Here is a 19968-nt window from a genome sequence, read left to right as displayed (position 1 = left end):
CGATCTCCTGAACACTGTCTAATGGTAGAGCTAAATCGTACTCATCATGACCGCGTGACGCACAAGGCAGAGGCTCGAATCCGTTGAAGATCAAGTCTCCGCGGATATCGGCCGTGTAGTTTATGCTTCCAAACCTGACCTGGTGGCCAGGGGCATAACTTTCGATCTGCTCCAGATGGCCAAGCGAGTTGGCCCGCAGTGTGAAGCCGCCGAACACAAAGATCTGTCCGGGGAGAAAAGTCTCACCCTGGACTGCATCGCTATCGATGATCGTAGGAGCCATCAAGCCTAACAGCGATGACATAGAGGAACTCTCAATGAAAGCACCAATGTCGGTGTCAAAACCGGCGGATCTCGAGTAGGGGGTCCCGAACTGTGCGTCTAAGGCGGATGGTAACAGGAGGCAGGGGACACGATGTTTTACCCAGGTTCGGGCCCTCTTGATGAAGGTAAAACCCTATGTCCTGCTTGATTTATTCTTGATGATATGGGTATTACAAGAGTTGATCTACCACGAGATCGGAGAGGCTAAACCCTAGAAGCTAGCCTATGGTATAATTGATTGTTGTCGTACGGACTAAAACCCTCCGGTTTATATAGATACCAGAGAGGGTTAGGGTTACACAAGGTCGGTTACAAAGGAGGAGATATCCATATCCGTACTGCCTAGCTTGCCTTCCACACCAAGTAGAGTTCCATCCGGACACGAGACGAAGTCTTCAATCTTGTATCTTCATAGTCCAACAGTCCGGCCAAAGGATACAGTCCGGCTGTCCGGAGACCCCTAATCCCGGACTCCCTCAATAGCCAAGATGGCTGTAGAGTCAAAAGATTCCGCTGACCGTTGCCAGCTTCTTGAAGAAGAGAACCGGGTGAAGGCGACGGACCTGGAGAAGGCCCGGATGGCTACCAAGGAAGCCCGCTCCAAAATTAGAGCGACGAAGGAGGAGCTGAATCAAGCTGGAGATATCGTGTCTGGGAGGCCCTTCTTGTTGCGGAGTAAGTTCGGAGATCTGAAGTATGCTCCTCTAGACCGGCTATGGAGTTTTGCGGACGCGTACACGGATTTGGCTGCAAGTGCTGCTGATGCGGCCGGGTACTTCAAGGATTAGAAAGGTCCTGAAGTGGAAAAGCTGTTCTGGTCACAGTTCCACGCTCCAGTCCGTCCGCTGCTGTTGAATGAGTGATTGGCCGAGTCGGCCGAGCTCCATAGGTTGTCCGGACTTGCCATGAGGTCCGTTGTGGATCACCTGTGGCCGAGAGGGCCAAGGCCGAATAGCTACTTTAGCTTAGTGCAACAATTCCTTGGTGCTGTGCCACGCATCGATGCTGTAAAGAGATCGGCGTGCATAGAAGGTGCGCGGATGGCCCTTGCCCGTGTCAAGACATACTGGGCGGAGATGGAGGCCACCACTGTTGTGACACAGGGTTCGACCATAGGCCGAGTGGCTGCCGGGCACTACTTTGAAGAAGTTCTTGAAGGCGCTCGGTCGATAGAGGCTCAGTGCTCGAAGAATATTATTTTCCAGTGACATGTATTCCCATTGTACAAACAATGTTTTACTAATTTAACAAGGCTGTATTTATACTTTTGCCCGAAAGTACTATGATGCCTCATGTGCGGCCGTTTATGTATATATGTATATAACCTGAAAGTTTGCAGTCGTCGGCTTCCGCCCCACACATATAATGCGGGGGTGTTCGCAAAAGATGCATATCCACACTTGATCCAACGTCTTGGTCCATTAAGGAGGTGATAGCGCAGTGAACGAGGCAATCAGACTATATTGCTTTAACACTTTCACTTAGCCATGGGAGTTTGATAGTGGGGCTACTATATAGCCCCTGGTACTTCTGCGCTCGTCCAAATACGGGGCGCGTATGTACATGACCGGGAAACGGCCCTTCGTTAGTGCGGAGGAATCCCGAAGATTCTGATGAGTCATCGAGTGGTTGACCAGTCTCTCGCTATATCATGACAGCCAGTTTTCGGCTTTCTCTACTGAGGTGCTCATCCGAATGAACCAGGGCACAATCACAGTAGTTCTCCCAGCGCTACCTTAGCCGATATAACGAAACGTAAGGTACCAAAACATGGGAGCCGGGCAAACCCAACATTTGACCAAAGACATGATTCGGAGGTGATGCATATAGGGCGAAACTCACAATGCCGATCACTCCCTAAGGTGTTTGGTCTTTATAACATATACCGGGCTAAACAATGCCCTTAATAAGAAACCCCATGTGTCCAGGTACGTGCAAAATTCTGGCGCGGCCACATGCCAATAACGCCAGCATCCTTCTCGGTTGTGTGGAGTATCCGGAGGATGTGAGCAACAAGAGACAGTAAAAAAAGGTTTACGCGGGGTCTTAATCTAAAGAGAAACCTTTGGGCGGGTCCCTACTGCACGTCTGTGCCTGTGTCTCCATTGTGTCGTGTCCTGGATGGGTGTAGCACGATTGTCATCTGCAAAAGGAAAGAACTTAGGTGAAAATTGTCGTGCCAAAAAGAAGAATTGGTTATTGTCAATGAACTATCAAAATTCAAGAGAAGCCTAGTTGAGCCGAGCTAGCCCTGATTACACGCGGGAAGCCCCTGGTATCGTTTATGAGGGTTCGAAAACCAATCTCATGCATATATGATGGAACGCCAGATTCATTTGATCATGTTCGTGGTCTTGACGACCTGCCATTTTTCTGGTTGGTGAGGCCGTCTAGTTTGCGGCTGCTAGAGTCACCGCATCCTCTTCCGTACGTGGGAAACATTCGGTATTTCCGCTAACCGAGATGATGCCGCGTGGACTGGGCATCTTAAGCTTGAGAAAAGCATAATGCGGTATTGCGTTAAAACGAGTGAAAGCCGTTCTTCCGAGTAGTGCTTGATAGACACTTCAGAATGGGGCAATGTGAAAAGTTAACCTTTCGCTTTGGAAGTTATCAGGAGAACCGAATACTACCTATAGTAGTAGAGAGCCCGTACAGTGGGCCTCTTGGCCTGGTATTACTCCCTTGAAGGTAGTATTACTGTGGCTTATTTGTGTTTGGTCTATCCCCATTTTGCAGACTGTGTCCTGATAGATCAGATTTAGATCACTGCCGCCGTCCATGAGGACCCGTGTGAAATGGTACCCATTTATTATTGGGTCTAACACCAAGGCCGTCAGTCCTTCGCACCGGATATTTGTATCGTGATCCCTACGATCAAAAGTGATCGGGCAGGCCAACCAGGGGTTGAACCTAGGGGTGACGGGCTCTATGGCACGTGTGCATCAGAGTGCATGATTGCCTCTCCTCTTTGTCACATGGATCACGTTTACTGTTTTAACCTCTGGTGGGCACTTTTTCTGTCCTCCGGTGTTTTGCTAGCGAGGTTCATCCTCGTCTTCGCTTGGTGTCTCTTCCCCTTTGTGTTCGACGTTTAGCTTACTGGCCTACTTGAAGACCCAACATTCTTTGTGGGTATGATTTGCAGGTTTGTCTGGGGTGCCGTGAATCTGACAGAGTTTGTCAAGAATTTTGTTTAGGCCAGATTGTCCTTCTCTGCTGCCTTTGAAAGGCTTTTTCCGCTGACCTGGTCGGGAGCCCCCGAATTCGGCGTTTACCGCCATGTTATCTGGGCTACCTTCTTTATTTCGACGCTTGTTTTTGTTGCGTCGTGGTTTGCCATTGCCATCCCTGACCTCGGATGTGCTTGGGTCGCTGGTGCTGTTACGGGCCAACCTGTCACACCCTAGCTAGTCATGCATTAGAGTGTTGCATCATGTTTACTCATTCATCAGAAACTTGAAATGGGGATGACAGAACCCCCAGTCCCCTCTGAAACCAACTAGGGTTACTGAAATAATTTTTTCAATGAACCTGAAATGCCCTTCTAAAATGCCCATCATTTTTGTCTTGGTTCAGAACCTCTGCCAAAAATGGTGCACATTTTCCTAGGCCATCCTAGGGTTTTTGAATTAAATCATAAATATTTGAATTTGGGCATTTAAAATAATATAAAATATTTAAATGCTCAAATATCTCCAAACTAAAATGTTTCATGTTGGAAATAATCCAACTATGGGCCAGGAATAGTTTGGTGATTTTTGAAGTTGCCTAGGTATTTTATTAAATTCAACAAAGTTGCAGATATATTAAATAAAAACAGAAACAGAAAGAAAAGGGAAAAACTTACCTGGGCTCCTCCCTGTGCGGCCCAGCCAGCTGGCCGGCCCAGCCAGCAGCCGACCCAGCCCAGCACTGTAGCCCTCCGTCGTCTTCCTCCCCTCGCCCCGAAGCTGCTGCGTGCTCGGGCGCGCACGGCCGCGCGGCCACCTCCTGCTTGCCGACGACCTCCTGGCCGCGTGGACGACTCCCGCAGGCCGTCCCGATCCCCCCTGCTCTCTCTCACTCTCCCCGGCTCTTTCCTTCCTCTCCCTCGCTCTCTCTCTCTCACGGCCGAACACCACCGTCGCCGCCGTTCGCCACAGCAGCCATCTCCGGCCACCCCTCGCTCCCCCGACTAGCTCAGAAGCTCCGCCACAACCCCCTCTTCCTTCCCACCGCTCCACAGCTCCCCGGAAGCCCTGCATCGCCGCCACGTCGCCGTTCCCCTCTTCGGGCTCCGACCACCGTCGCCGTCAAATTCGTCGTCTCCGGCGCGTCCCCGAGCCCGCATCGACGCCCACTGCAACCGCGGTGAGCCCCCGGAGCGTTTCCCCCTTCTTCCCTGGTCTCTCCCGACCTCTAGGCCCTAGCCCCACCTCGGCCGAGAGCTCCACGCCGCCGACGATGTCGCCGTCGTGGCCACGGTCGCCGTAGCGCCCAACCGAGCACACCATCGTGCTCCACACCTCACTAGGAGCACGTAGCACGCACCAACACCTCCCCTAACGCCCTGCAACGCCGTTTCCGACCGCACCCGAACTTCGGCCGCCGCAGCCGAGCTCGCCGTCGTCAACTCCGGCCACCCCGAGCCCAACCACCACCACCAATAGTCGCGGCTCAACCTCAGCAACACGTAGATGCCTTCCGTCGTCCATTTGGTTGCCGGAATGGCAAAAAGCACTTTCGCCGCCGTCTCGGACCTCGTCGGCGTCATGTCGCCGGTGGGGTTTGACTTGTCCGACCTGGGGTTTGACCCCCCAGGGTCACTGACGCGTGGGCCCTGTCGGCCAGGTGGTTAGGTTAGCGCTAACTACTGTTAGTCAACCCCCCTGACACTGACAGTGGGCCCCAGCGCCACTAATCCCTAATTAGGATTAATTTAAACCCGTTTAACCCCCCCTGTCACTGACGTGTGGCCCCCACACGTCAGGTTTGACTTCAGCCAGCCGCAGTTGACCTGATGACGTCACACTGACGTCAGGCTGACGCAGTAATTGATTTTCTGGATTTAAATTAAATCAGGAAATTCCAGAATATTAATTAAACTTCAAAAATTCATAACTTTTATTCTGTAACTCCAAATTGGACAAATTATATATGAAAAATGATCAGAAAAATCCAATCTATCCATCTGTACTATTTTCATGCATGATCAAACAAGTTAAATTGATGTTTTAAGCAGAACAAGGAAAAGCACTTTAAAAGGCCATGTTTGAGTTTGAAATTTGAATCTTTGATTCAAATTTGTTCAAACCCCTCTGGTTTTAGTTGCATTAGCCCAACACACTCATATTGCCATGTTTCATGCATGCATCATATTGTTGCACATTGTTTGGTGATGCTTGTGTATCGATGTCCTTTGCGACAGGTTCTGCCCCCGAGGAGTACCGTGATTACCCTAACGAAGAACCATATCAGTGCATCGAACCATCAGGCAAGCAACCAACCATTTGATCATATCGATACAATCCCATGTTCTCGCTCCTGCTCTCTTTTACTGCATTAAGACAACGCGATTCAAACTGCCGTGTGCTACGGTAGTTGGACCCATTTCCTCTGCATGACCTGTCATTGCCACAGTAACTAGATGAAACCCACTAGCATGTGTAGGAGTTGATTGAGCCCTATGTATGTGTTGTTCCTACCTTGCTATGCCTGCTATGCTTAGAGTCGTGTCAGGTCTGGTTCATCTGGGTGATGGACTGGAGTGAAATGTTATGTCGGTAAGGAGAGTGGTGTGGTGAACACGATTTGGTAAAGGTATCGATGAGAGGCCATGTAGGAGTACATGGTGGGTTGTTTCATTGAAGCCGACCTTAAGCACTGAGATCTGTATGTGTGATTTAAGAATCAGCTACTACCATGCATTGGGCCCGAAACCAATGGACCCTCTCGACTTCTTATTCACCCTAGTTCTCCGTCCAGGAGTTGCAAGTAGTTTCTGGTGTTTGTAGCCTACTGGAGGCCGTGGACAGCGCTGACCGTAGGGGTGGGTTGTGATGCGGTAGGTACGTGGCACGGTGTACCGAATACCCGTTAGGTATCCCGGGAACCCTGTTCACATCGTTCGGGGCCGTATGGGAAACCTCGGCCGGACTCCCTGCGGATGGAACCTGAATAGGCGATAAACCTGGACTGGAGGCTTAGGTGATTAGGTAGGTCGTGGCCGACACCCACGTTGGGCTTCCGCTTGAAGGTTGCCGAGTACATGTCGTGTAAACGACGATAAGTGGTGAGAGCGTGTATGAAGGAGTACACCCCTGCAGGGTTAACATGATCTATTCGAATAGCCGCGTCCGCGGTAAAGGACTACTTGGTTGCCTATACAGTTCATAGACAAGTAAATGGAAACTACTAAAAGCCTCAAGATAAGTGTGAGTGCCGAGGATGGCTCTTCCGTAGGAAGACGGAGGTGGATCCTCGGTAGTGTATTGAAGTGGTGAGTAGTGGACTGGTGTGCGCAAAACATTTCAAGTTGGAGTATCGTAGGATAGTCTAGCCAAGAGTCAAAGCTAGCTTGCTGCAATAACTCCACCAACCCTTCTTGATACTATGCATGTATGTAGGATCTGATGTAAGTCTTGCTGAGTACCTTTGTACTCATGTTGCTATAATCTACATTTTTACAGAAGACGCTGCAACCCCTTCTGATGGGTTCTATGTAGACGTTGACATCAACGAGTAGGCTAAAGACCAGGTGGTGACCCTGAGCTTGTGATGGACCACGTAGTATAGCTAGGCTTTCCAAGCCTCTTTTATTTTACTAGTTGTCTGTACCCAGACAATGTACTTCCGCTGCTGGTTTGTATGACTGTATGACTTGTATGTTGGGTCGTGAGACCCGTACCTTTGTGTATGATATGTATGGCTCCCTGAGCCTTAAATAAAGTGCTTGTGTCATAGAGTCATGTTGTGATGCTTCGTTGTATTTGCACATATCGAGCATATTGTGTGTATGATTGAAATGCTTGGTATGTGTGGGATCTGACTATCTAGTTGTTTATCTTTAGTAGCCTCTCTTACCGGGAAATGTCTCCTAGTGTTACCGCTGAGCCATGGTAGCTTGCTACTGCTCTGGAACACTTAGGCTGGCCGGCATGTGTCCTTCTTCGTTCCTATGTCTGTCCCTTCGGGGAAATGTCACGCTTTGAGTACCGGAGTCCTGTTAGCCCGCTACAGCCCGGTTTACCGGAGTCCTGCTAGCCCAGTGCTACAGCCCGGACCCACTTGCTGATGACCGACACGTTCGAAGCTGGGTCATGGATGCCTGTCCCTGTAAGTCTGTGCCACTTTGGGTTTACGACTAGTCACGTCAGCCCGGGCTCTTTATCATATGGATGCTAGCGACACTATCATATACGTGAGCCAAAAGGCGCAAACGGTCCCGGGAAAAGGTAAGACGACACCCGTGGGGATACCGTGCGTGAGGCCGCAAAGTGATATGAGGTGTTACCAGCTAGATCGATGTGACATCGAGTCGGGGTCCTGACAGCGTTGGCATCAGAGCTGGACTGCCTGTAGGTTCTCCAAGCCAAACTGGTCGATGTTGAGTCTAGAAATTCTTTAGTTATATGTAGGGGAATTGTTTGTGGGATGGAACGTAAGGCTCTTTTTACTCCTTATATCTTATGACATTCTGATCTGAGTCAGTCCATTCTTCCACCGGGGGTTAAGGAATTAGGATCTGTTCTCTCTATCAGGATCACGAGTTACTAATCAGTAGTACCTTATAAGTTTGATGGATACAAGCCTAGTTCAGTTCTACTACCACATTATGTTGCCAACATGGTTTTAGAACTTTGATATGGTGATGTTGAGTGTGTACGAAATCCTTTGTCAAATGTCTCAAAATCCTTTTTGAGCATTTACAGCTGTTATGCTGCCGAAATTTTGCTAGAAATTCTAATGCCTTTGCATTATGATTGTGCTTTCAGATGGCCACTCACGACCTTAATCAAGTGGTTCGCCTGACTCGATGCCTAGATGTACCCGGCCATACTGCTAAGTTGGTCAGGGTAATGACTGAGGCTGGATGCCGCTGGTATCCTGAGTACACGGTCGAAGAGCAATTCCGGGACTTCAATCAAAGCCAGTATCTCTGCACTGTCAGGATATTTCCATCTTATCCTAGATCTACCGAGCCTCTTCACTGTTCCTATGGACTCGGGGTTACTATTGAGATGGCTGTGCAGGACGCCGCCTACTCTATGATGACCATTATGCGAGTCAGATCTGGTTTATTCCGGGACTCTGATTTCCGGTATATGCCAGGATCACTTCCGGGAGCACAAGGATATTTCCAGGCTATCTATGCTGACTCCACTCAGGAGGATTCACGGACTCGCACCACTGCTGAGATGCTCGAGGATAAGGACCGTGAAAATCGGGCCTTGAGGCTAGAGCTCTTCAATACCCGTGCTGACCACTGGGCCACTTTGACTCGGTTCGCACCGGCGGTGCAAGCTGGATTCTCAGATATGCGCGATCTCTATCCTGTGAGATCTGCTCTGCCAGACGTGATGGTTTGGCGTGATGTAGGAGGCATCACCCCACCTCGCGGTCCCCGCAGGCCACCGTTTGTTGGTCCAAGGCCTCATCCTAGCCCCTATGGTCCACAAGCTCCGCGAGACCGTCTGTTTCCGGATGATCATGTTGAACTTCCAGGCTATGGAGGTGACTTCTATGAGGACTACTACGGATCGGTCTGAGTTAGGGGGTAGTATCACTAGTTCGCACTAGCTGTGTCATCTATCGTCCCGCGTGACTCGTGGGATATGACCTAGTTTGTACTCTTTCCGGAGATGTAGAAAAATAATGTATAGGAGCTTGGAATGCCTCCGATGAGATGTAATCCTCTTTTCACCGTAATAGTACTTTGTTTGGTCTTGTACTAAACCCTGTATGGTGTGTATGATGATGGAATAAAGAAACAGTTTCTGTATCTACCCTGTCATACGGATGATCATCTTGCATTCCGAGTTATTCCTTACCTTATGTATCCTATGTCGGAATTTTATCATTCTGACTAAATCATTGTCTTGTTTACCTAGGATGGTCAACACGCGCGCTAACCCTGCTTCCCAAGAGCAGGCCGAAGGCAGTGAAGCCAGGGATGCAAATCTGCCTCATCCTCCTTCACTAGCCGAGGTTATGATGGAAGCTGAGAGAAACAAGCGGGAGACAAACCGTTTGTTGGAGCGTATTGAACAGAATACAGCACACCATCAGAGGGCTAACGTGGTGTCACTCAGTGATTTTATCAAATTGCATCCACCCACGTTCCACCACTCCGTCGAGCCTCTCGACGCTGATGACTGGCTTCGCAGTATCTCTCACAAGCTGCGTTCCGTGCTGGTAGCGGAGGCTGACAAGGTCACCTTTGCTGCATATCATCTTGAAGGCCCTGCCAGTCTATGGTGGGAGAATTATGGAGCTATGCGCCCAGCGGGCCATGTCACCACTTGGGCTGAGTTCAGCGAGGCTTTCCGTGAACATCACATTCCGGAGGGTCTCATGGACCGTAAACGTTAAGAATTTTGTAGTTTCACCCAAGGCCGACTTTCTGTGGATGCCTATAGCAGAGAGTTTGGTAATCTCGCCCGATATGCAACTGAGGAAGTGTCTACTGACGCCAAGAAGCAAGCAAGGTTCCGTAAGGGCCTTAGTCCTGAGCTTCACCGCGACCTCCGTCTGCATGAGTGCACATCTTTTTCGAAACTTGTCAACAAAGCCATCAGTGCTGAAACTGGTCAGACTGACTATGACGCAACACGCAAGCATGGACGTGACATGGGTTCCTCATCCGGTGCTGGTCCTCAGAAGCGCCGCGTGTGGGTACCCAACACCGCCCTGCCACCCAGGTTCACACCGAGGCCATCCTTCCAGGCGCCTCGCCCTGTTCAACAGTCTGCACCGGCCAAGCCCTATGGGGGTCCAACCAATAATGCTCCTCCACGTACCAGTTCCGTGACTTGTTTCAAGTGTGGGGAATCTGGTCACTATATGCGTGAGTGTCCCCAGACCAACCCCAATCAATCTGCTAAAGCTGTTGGCCGTGGCAAGCCGACAGGGAAGGTGTTTCATGCTAAACCGGTCACTGCTTCACGTGGCCATGTCAACTGTATCTCTGCCGAAGAAGCTCAAGAGGACCCCAACGTCGTTCTCGGTACGCTTCTTGTTAACTGCCACCCGGCATCTGTTCTTTTTGATACAGGAGCCTCTCATTCTTTTATATCCGAAAACTATGCTCGCTTGCATAACGTCGCATTCGGTGATATGCCAACCTCTATGGTAATTCAAACTCCGGGATCCAAATGGCAAACCTCTAGAGTAAGCCATGGAAATGAAATCCAAGTCGACAGACTTGTTTTCCTTGCATCTTTGATAGCCCTTAAATCTTCAGATATTAATGTCATTTTGGGTATGGACTGGATGTCAGCTCATCAAGCCAAAATTGATTGCTTCTCTAGGACTGTTCAACTCACCCATCCTTCGGGGAAGATAGTCAATGTCTTGACCCGAATAGCCAAGCGACAAATATATTCTCTTAACGCCAGCCCTTTGCCAGACCTTGAGGACGTTCCGGTAGTCTGTGACTTCCCGGATGTCTTTCCAGAGGAATTGCCAGGTGTTCCACCTGACAGGGATGTTGAGTTCGTAATAGACCTCATCCCCGGAACCGTTTCGATTGCTAGAAGACCTTATAAGATGGCACCACTAGAACTAGCCGAGCTTAAGAAACAACTCGACGAATCCTTGAAAAAGGGTTTCATCCGCCCTAGTTCATCTCCGTGGGCTTGCCCCGTCCTATTCGTCAAGAAGAAGGATGGTATGGATCGGATGGCTGTAGATTACCGACCGGTCAATTTAGTCACAATCAAGAACAAATATCCACTTCCCAGGATCAACGATCTGTATGATCAGCTCGCTGGATCCTCAGTCTTCTCCAAGATGGATTTGAGGTTGGGCTACCATCAAATCAAAATCAGAAACGGGGACATTCCTAAAACGGCCTTTGTTACTCGTTATGGCCAATACGAGTACACCGTCATGTCCTTCGGATTAACCAACGCTCCAGCCACTTTTTCTCGGTTAATGAACTCAATCTTCATGGAGTATTTGGATAAATTCGTCGTAGTTTATCTCGATGATATACTCATCTACTCCAAGAACGAGGAAGAACATGCCGAACATTTAAGGCTAGTGTTGAAGAAACTTCGAGAGCATCGCCTTTATGCCAAATTTTCAAAATGTGAATTCTGGTTGTCAGAAGTGACCTATCTGGGTCATGTAATATCTGGTAAAGGTATTGCTGTTAACCCTGAGCGAGTTCAAGCCGTCCTTAATTGGACTCCACCTGAATCGGTCAAGCAAGTTCGGAGTTTTCTAGGCTTAGCGAGCTATTGTCGTCGCTTTGTCGAGAACTTCTCCAAAGTTGCTAAACCTCTAACCAAACTCCTCAAGAAAGATAAAAAGTTCGAATGGACTCCACAATGTGAGCACAGCTTTCAGGAACTGAAAAGACGCCTGACCTCTGCTCCCGTGCTGGTACCGCCAGACTTCTCCAAGGACTTTGTTATCTACTGCGACGCCTCGCGACAAGGACTAGGTTGCATTCTCATGCAAGATCGACACGTAATTGCTTACGCTTCACGGCAATTGCACCCACATGAGGAGAATTATCCTACTCATGATCTAGAGCTTGCAGCCGTAGTCTATGCACTTAAGACCTGGCGACATTACCTCCTCGGTAATCATTGCGAAATATTCACTGATCACCAAAGCCTGAAGTACATTTTCACCCAACCGGATTTGAATCTCAGGCAGAGACGTTGGGTTGAATTGATCACAGACTTCGACTTAGGAATAACCTACACCCCAGGGAAAGCCAACGTCATGGCTGATGCGCTAAGTCGTAAATCTTATTGTAACAACCTGATGTTACAACAAAGTCAACCGCTTCTCCATGAGGAATTTCGGAAGCTTAACCTTCACATTATACCTCAAGGTTCTCTTTCCACCTTGGTGGCAAAACCTACCCTTACGGATCAAATTATCAAAGCACAGAAGGTAGATCCGGGAATCTCCCGCATCAAGAGAAACATTCAGAAAGGAATTGCGAATTGTTTCTCCATTGATGATCAAGGGGTAGTATACTTCGGGGATCGACTAGTGGTTCCCAAAGTGCGCAACCTAAGGCGTTTAATCCTTAAGGAAGCTCATGAATCTCCTCTCACCATTCATCCCGGTAGTACTAAGATGTATCAGGACCTACGCCAGAGGTTCTGGTGGACTAGGATGAAGAGAGAAATTGCTCAGTATATTGAAAATTGCGACGTCTGTCGTCGTGTAAAAGCAGAGCATCAACGGCCTGCTGGCACCCTTCAACCCTTAGCTATTCCTGAATGGAAATGGGATAAAATTGGTATGGATTTCATTACCGGTTTTCCCAGGACCAAGAGAGGGAATAATGCTATCTTCGTCGTGGTCGATCGTCTTTCCAAAGTAGCTCATTTCTTACCTGTTCGTGAGAGTATAACCGCTAGTCAGCTGGCAGATTTGTACATCTCCCGAATAGTGTCTCTCCATGGTGTTCCTTTGGAAATTAACTCGGATCGAGGAAGTCTTTTCACCTCTCGATTTTGGGAAAGTTTCCAAAATGCTATGGGAACCCGTCTCTCCTTTAGCACCGCTTTCCACCCTCAGTCGAGTGGTCAAGTGGAACGCGTCAATCAGATTCTAGAAGACATGTTTCGAGCCTCCGTTATCTCTTTCGGAATGGACTGGGAGAAGTGCCTTCCATTTGCCGAATTCGCTTACAACAACAGCTATCAATCTAGCTTGGGTAAAGCCCCTTTTGAAGTTCTCTATGGACGACGATGTCGAACACCCCTTAACTGGTCAGAGACCGGGGAAAGACAATTCTTTGGCCCGGACATGATTCAGGAAGCAGAAGATCAAGTTCGTATCGTTCGTGAAAAGTTGAAAACAGCCCAATCTCGCCAAAAGAGTCAATATGACCGAAAACATAGGGCTATGACTTTCGAGGTTGACGAGAAGGCTTATCTTCGGGTCACCCCTCTGAAGGGAACCCATCGTTTCGGTATCAAAGGCAAATTGGCTCCTCGTTACATTGGACCTTTTCGCATTCTTGCCAAACGAGGAGAAGTTGCCTACCAGTTGGAACTACCTCCGCATCTCTCCAGAGTTCACGATGTCTTCCACGTTTCTCAACTCAGGCGTTGCTTCTCGGATCCTATCCGTGAAGTGGACCACGAAACGCTTGATCTCCAAGATGATCTTACATATCGAGAGTACCCCATTCGTATCCTCGATCAAGCCGAACGTACCACGCGACGTCATAATATCAAGTTTCTCAAGGTTCAATGGTCGCATCATTCTGAGGATGAAGCAACTTGGGAAAGGGAAGATCGTCTTCGACTCGAGTATCCCGCCTTCTTCCCGGAGGAACCCAAATCTCGGGACGAGATTCTTTTGAGTGGGGGTGAGTTGTCACACCCTAGCTAGTCATGCATTAGAGTGTTGCATCATGTTTACTCATTCATCAGAAACTTGAAATGGGGATGACAGAACCCCCAGTCCCCTCTGAAACCAACTAGGGTTACTGAAATAATTTTTTCAATGAACCTGAAATGCCCTTCTAAAATGCCCATCATTTTTGTCTTGGTTCAGAACCTCTGCCAAAAATGGTGCACATTTTCCTAGGCCATCCTAGGGTTTTTGAATTAAATCATAAATATTTGAATTTGGGCATTTAAAATAATATAAAATATTTAAATGCTCAAATATCTCCAAACTAAAATGTTTCATGTTGGAAATAATCCAACTATGGGCCAGGAATAGTTTGGTGATTTTTGAAGTTGCCTAGGTATTTTATTAAATTCAACAAAGTTGCAGATATATTAAATAAAAACAGAAACAGAAAGAAAGGGGAAAAACTTACCTGGGCTCCTCCCTGTGCGGCCCAGCCAGCTGGCCGGCCCAGCCAGCAGCCGACCCAGCCCAGCACTATAGCCCTCCGTCGTCTTCCTCCCCTCGCCCCGAAGCTGCCGCGTGCTCGCGCGCGCACGGCCGCGCGGCCACCTCCTGCTTGCCGACGACCTCCTGGCCGCGTGGACGACTCCCGCAGGCCGTCCCGATCCCCCCTGCTCTCTCTCACTCTCCCCGGCTCTTTCCTTCCTCTCCCTCGCTCTCTCTCTCTCACGGCCGAACACCACCGTCGCCGCCATTCGCCACAGCAGCCATCTCCGGCCACCCCTCGCTCCCCCGACTAGCTCAGAAGCTCCGCCACAACCCCCTCTTCCTTCCCACCGCTCCACAGCTCCCCGGAAGCCCTGCATCGCCGCCACGTCGCCGTTCCCCTCTTCGGGCTCCGGCCACCGTCGCCGTCAAATTCGTCGTCTCCGGCGCGTCCCCGAGCCCGCATCGACGCCCACTTCAACTGCGGTGAGCCCCCGGAGCGTTTCCCCCTTCTTCCCTGGTCTCTCCCGACCTCTAGGCCCTAGCCCCACCTCGGCCGAGAGCTCCACGCCGCCGACGATGTCGCCGTCGTGGCCACGGTCGCCGTAGCGCCCAACCGAGCACACCATCGTGCTCCACACCTCACTAGGAGCACGTAGCACGCACCAACACCTCCCCTAACGCCCTGCAACGCCGTTTCCGACCGCACCCGAACTCCGGCCGCCGCAGCCGAGCTCGCCGTCGTCAACTCCGGCCACCCCGAGCCCAACCACCACCACCAATAGTCGCGGCTCAACCTCAGCAACACGTAGATGCCTTCCGCCGTCCATTTGGTTGCCGGAATGGCAAAAAGCACTTTCGCCGCCGTCTCGGACCTCGCCGGCGTCATGTCGCCGGTGGGGTTTGACTTGTACGACCTGGGGTTTGACCCCCCAGGGTCACTGACGCGTGGGCCCTGTCGGCCAGGTGGTTAGGTTAGCGCTAACTACTGTTAGTCAACCCCCCTGACACTGACAGTGGGCCCCAGCGCCACTAATCCCTAATTAGGATTAATTTAAACCTGTTTAACCCCCCCTGTCACTGACGTGTGGCCCCCACACGTCAGGTTTGACTTCAGCCAGCCGCAGTTGACCTGCTGACGTCACACTGACGTCAGGCTGACGCAGTAATTGATTTTCTGGATTTAAATTAAATCAGGAAATTCCAGAATATTAATTAAACTTCAAAAATTCATAACTTTTATTCTGTAACTCCAAATTGGACAAATTATATATGAAAAATGATCAGAAAAATCCAATCTATCCATCTGTACTATTTTCATGCATGATCAAACAAGTTAAATTGATGTTTTAAGCAGAACAAGGAAAAGCACTTTAAAAGGCCATGTTTGAGTTTGAAATTTGAATCTTTGATTCAAATTTGTTCAAACCCCTCTGGTTTTAGTTGCATTAGCCCAACACACTCATATTGCCATGTTTCATGCATGCATCATATTGTTGCACATTGTTTGGTGATGCTTGTGTATCGATGTCCTTTGCGACAGGTTCTGCCCCCGAGGAGTACCGTGATTACCCTAACGAAGAACCATATCAGTGCATCGAACCATCAGGCAAGCAACCAACCATTTGATCATATCGATACAATCCCATGTTCTCGCTCCTGCTCTCTTTTACTGCATTAAGACAACGCGATTCAAACTGCGGTGTGCTACGGTAGTTGAACCCATTTCCTCTGCATGACCTGTCATTGCCACAGTAACTAGATGAAACCCACTAGCATGTGTAGGAGTTGATTGAGCCCTATGTATGTGTTGTTCCTACCTTGCTATGCCTGCTATGCTTAGAGTCGTGTCAGGTCTGGTTCATCTGGGTGATGGACTGGAGTGAAATGTTATGTCGGTAAGGAGAGTGGTGTGGTGAACACGATTTGGTAAAGGTATCGATGAGAGGCCATGTAGGAGTACATGGCGGGTTGTTTCATTGAAGCCGACCTTAAGCACTGAGATCTATATGTGTGATTTAAGAATCAGCTACTACCATGCATTGGGCCCGAAACCAATGGACCCTCTCGACTTCTTATTCACCCTAGTTCTCCGTCCAGGAGTTGCAAGTAGTTTCTGGTGTTTGTAGCCTACTGGAGGCCGTGGACAGCGCTGGCCGTAGGGGTGGGCTGTGATGCGGTAGGTACGTGGCACGGTGTACCGAATACCCGTTAGGTATCCCGGGAACCCTGTTCACATCGTTCGGGGCCGTATGGGAAACCTCGGCCGGACTCCCTGCGGATGGAACCTGAATAGGCGATAAACCTGGACTGGAGGCTTAGGTGATTAGGTAGGTCGTGGCCGACACCCACGTTGGGCTTCCGCTTGAAGGTTGCCGAGTACATGTCGTGTAAACGACGATAAGTGGTGAGAGCGTGTATGAAGGAGTACACCCCTGCAGGGTTAACATGATCTATTCGAATAGCCGCGTCCGCGGTAAAGGACTACTTGGTTGCCTATACAGTTCATAGACAAGTAAATGGAAACTACTAAAAGCCTCAAGATAAGTGTGAGTGCCGAGGATGGCTCTTCCGTAGGAAGACGGAGGTGGATCCTCGGTAGTGTATTGAAGTGGTGAGTAGTGGACTGGTGTGCGCAAAACATTTCAAGTTGGAGTATCGTAGGATAGTCTAGCCAAGAGTCAAAGCTAGCTTGCTGCAATAACTCCACCAACCCTTCTTGATACTATGCATGTATGTAGGATCTGATGTAAGTCTTGCTGAGTACCTTTGTACTCATGTTGCTATAATCTACATTTTTACAGAAGACGCTGCAACCCCTTCTGATGGGTTCTATGTAGACGTTGACATCAACGAGTAGGCTAAAGACCAGGTGGTGACCCTGAGCTTGTGATGGACCACGTAGTATAGCTAGGCTTTCCAAGCCTCTTTTATTTTACTAGTTGTCTGTACCCAGACAATGTACTTCCGCTGCTGGTTTGTATGACTGTATGACTTGTATGTTGGGTCGTGAGACCCGTACCTTTGTGTATGATATGTATGGCTCCCTGAGCCTTAAATAAAGTGCTTGTGTCATAGAGTCATGTTGTGATGCTTCGTTGTATTTGCACATATCGAGCATATTGTGTGTATGATTGAAATGCTTGGTATGTGTGGGATCTGACTATCTAGTTGTTTATCTTTAGTAGCCTCTCTTACCGGGAAATGTCTCCTAGTGTTACCGCTGAGCCATGGTAGCTTGCTACTGCTCTGGAACACTTAGGCTGGCCGGCATGTGTCCTTCTTCGTTCCTATGTCTGTCCCTTCGGGGAAATGTCACGCTTTGAGTACCGGAGTCCTGTTAGCCCGCTACAGCCCGGTTTACCGGAGTCCTGCTAGCCCAGTGCTACAGCCCGGACCCACTTGCTGATGACCGACACGTTCGAAGCTGGGTCATGGATGCCTGTCCCTGTAAGTCTGTGCCACTTTGGGTTTACGACTAGTCATGTTAGCCCGGGCTCTTTATCATATGGATGCTAGCGACACTATCATATACGTGAGCCAAAAGGCGCAAACGGTCCCGGGAAAAGGTAAGACGACACCCGTGGGGATACCGTGCGTGAGGCCGCAAAGTGATATGAGGTGTTACCAGCTAGATCGATGTGACATCGAGTCGGGGTCCTGACAGCGTTGGCATCAGAGCCGGACTGCCTGTAGGTTCTCCAAGCCAAACTGGTCGATGTTGAGTCTAGAAATTCTTTAGTTATATGTAGGGGAATTGTTTGTGGGTTGGAACGTAAGGCTCTTTTTACTCCTTATACCTTATGACTTTCTGATCTGAGTCAGTCCATTCTTCCACCGGGGGTTAAGGAATTAGGATCTGTTCTCTCTATCAGGATCACGTGTTACTAATCAGTAGTACCTTATAAGTTTGATGGTTACAAGCCTAGTTCAGTTCTACTACCACATTGTGTTGCCAACATGGTTTCAGAACTTTGATATGATGATGTTGAGTGTGTACGAAATCCTTTGTCAAATGTCTCAAAATCCTTTTTGAGCATTTACAGCTGTTATGCTGTCGAAATTTTGCTAGAAATTCTAATGCCTTTGCATTATGATTATGCTTTCAGATGGCCACTCGCGACCTCAATCAAGTGGTTCGCCTGACTCGATGCCTAGATGTACCCGGCCATACTGCTAAGTTGGTCAGGGTAATGACTGAGGCTGGATACCGCTGGTATCCTGAGTACACGGTCGAAGAGCAATTCCGGGACTTCAATCAAAGCCAGTATCTCTGCACTGTCAGGATATTTCCATCTTATCCTGGATCCACTGAGCCTCTTCACTGCTCCTATGGACTCGGGGTTACTATTGAGATGGCTGTGCAGGATGCCGCCTACTCCATGATGACCATTATGCGAGTCAGATCTGGTTTATTTCGGGACTCTGATTTCCGGTATATGCCAGGATCACTTCCGGGAGCACAAGGATATCTCCAAGCTATTTATGCTGATTCCACTCAGGAGGATTCACGAACTCGCACCACTGCTGAGATGCTCGAGGTTAAGGATCGTGAAAATCGGGCCTTAAGGTTAGAGCTCTTCAATACCCGTGCTGACCACTGGGCCACTTTGACTCGGTTCGCACCGGCGGTGCAAGCTGGATTCTCAGATATGCGCGATCTCTATCCTGTGAGATCTGCTCTGCCTGACGTGATGGTTTGGCGTGATGTAGGAGGCATCACCCCACCTCGCGGTCCCCGCAGGCCACCGTTTGTTGGTCCAAGGCCTCATCCTAGCCCCTATGGTCCACAAGCTCCGCGAGATCATCTGTTTCCGGATGAACATGTTGAGCTTCCAGGCTATGGAGGTGACTTTTATGAGGACTACTACGGATCGGTCTGAGTTAGGGGTAGTATCCCTAGTTTGCACTAGCTGTGTCATCTATCGTTCCGCGTGACTCGTGGGATATGACCTAGTTTGTACTCTTTCCGGAGTTGTAGAAAAATAATGTATAGGAGTTTGGAATGCCTCCGATGAGATGTAATCCCTTTTCACCGTAATAGTACTTCGTTTGGTCTTGTACTAAACCTTGTATGGTGTGTATGACGATGGAATAAAAGAAGCAGTTTCTGTATCTACCATGTCATACGGATGATCATCTTGCATTCCGAGTTATTCCTCACATTATGTATTCCTATGTCGGAATTTTATCATTCTGACTAAATCTTTGTCTTGTTTACCTAGGATGGTCAACACGCGCGCCAACCCTGCTTCTCAAGAGCAGGCCGAAGGCAGTGAAGCCAGGAATGAAAATCTGCCTCATCCTCCTTCACTAGCCGAGGTGATGATGGAAGCTGAGAGAAACAAGCGGGAGACAAACCGTTTGTTGGAGCGTATTGAACAGAATACAGCACACCATCAGAGGGCTAACGTGGTGTCACTTAGTGATTTTATCAAATTGCATCCACCCACGTTCCACCACTCCGTCGAGCCTCTCGACGCTGATGACTGGCTTCGCAGTATTTCTCACAAGCTGCGTTCCGCGCTGGTAGCGGAGGCTGACAAGGTCACCTTTGCCGCATATCATCTTGAAGGCCCCGCCAGTCTATGGTGGGAGAATTATGGAGCTATGCGCCCAGCG

Source organism: Triticum aestivum, chromosome 5A (assembly GCF_018294505.1).
Source record: "Triticum aestivum cultivar Chinese Spring chromosome 5A, IWGSC CS RefSeq v2.1, whole genome shotgun sequence".
NCBI lineage: Eukaryota > Viridiplantae > Streptophyta > Magnoliopsida > Poales > Poaceae > Triticum > Triticum aestivum.
Note: the sequence above shows the minus strand (reverse complement) of the source record.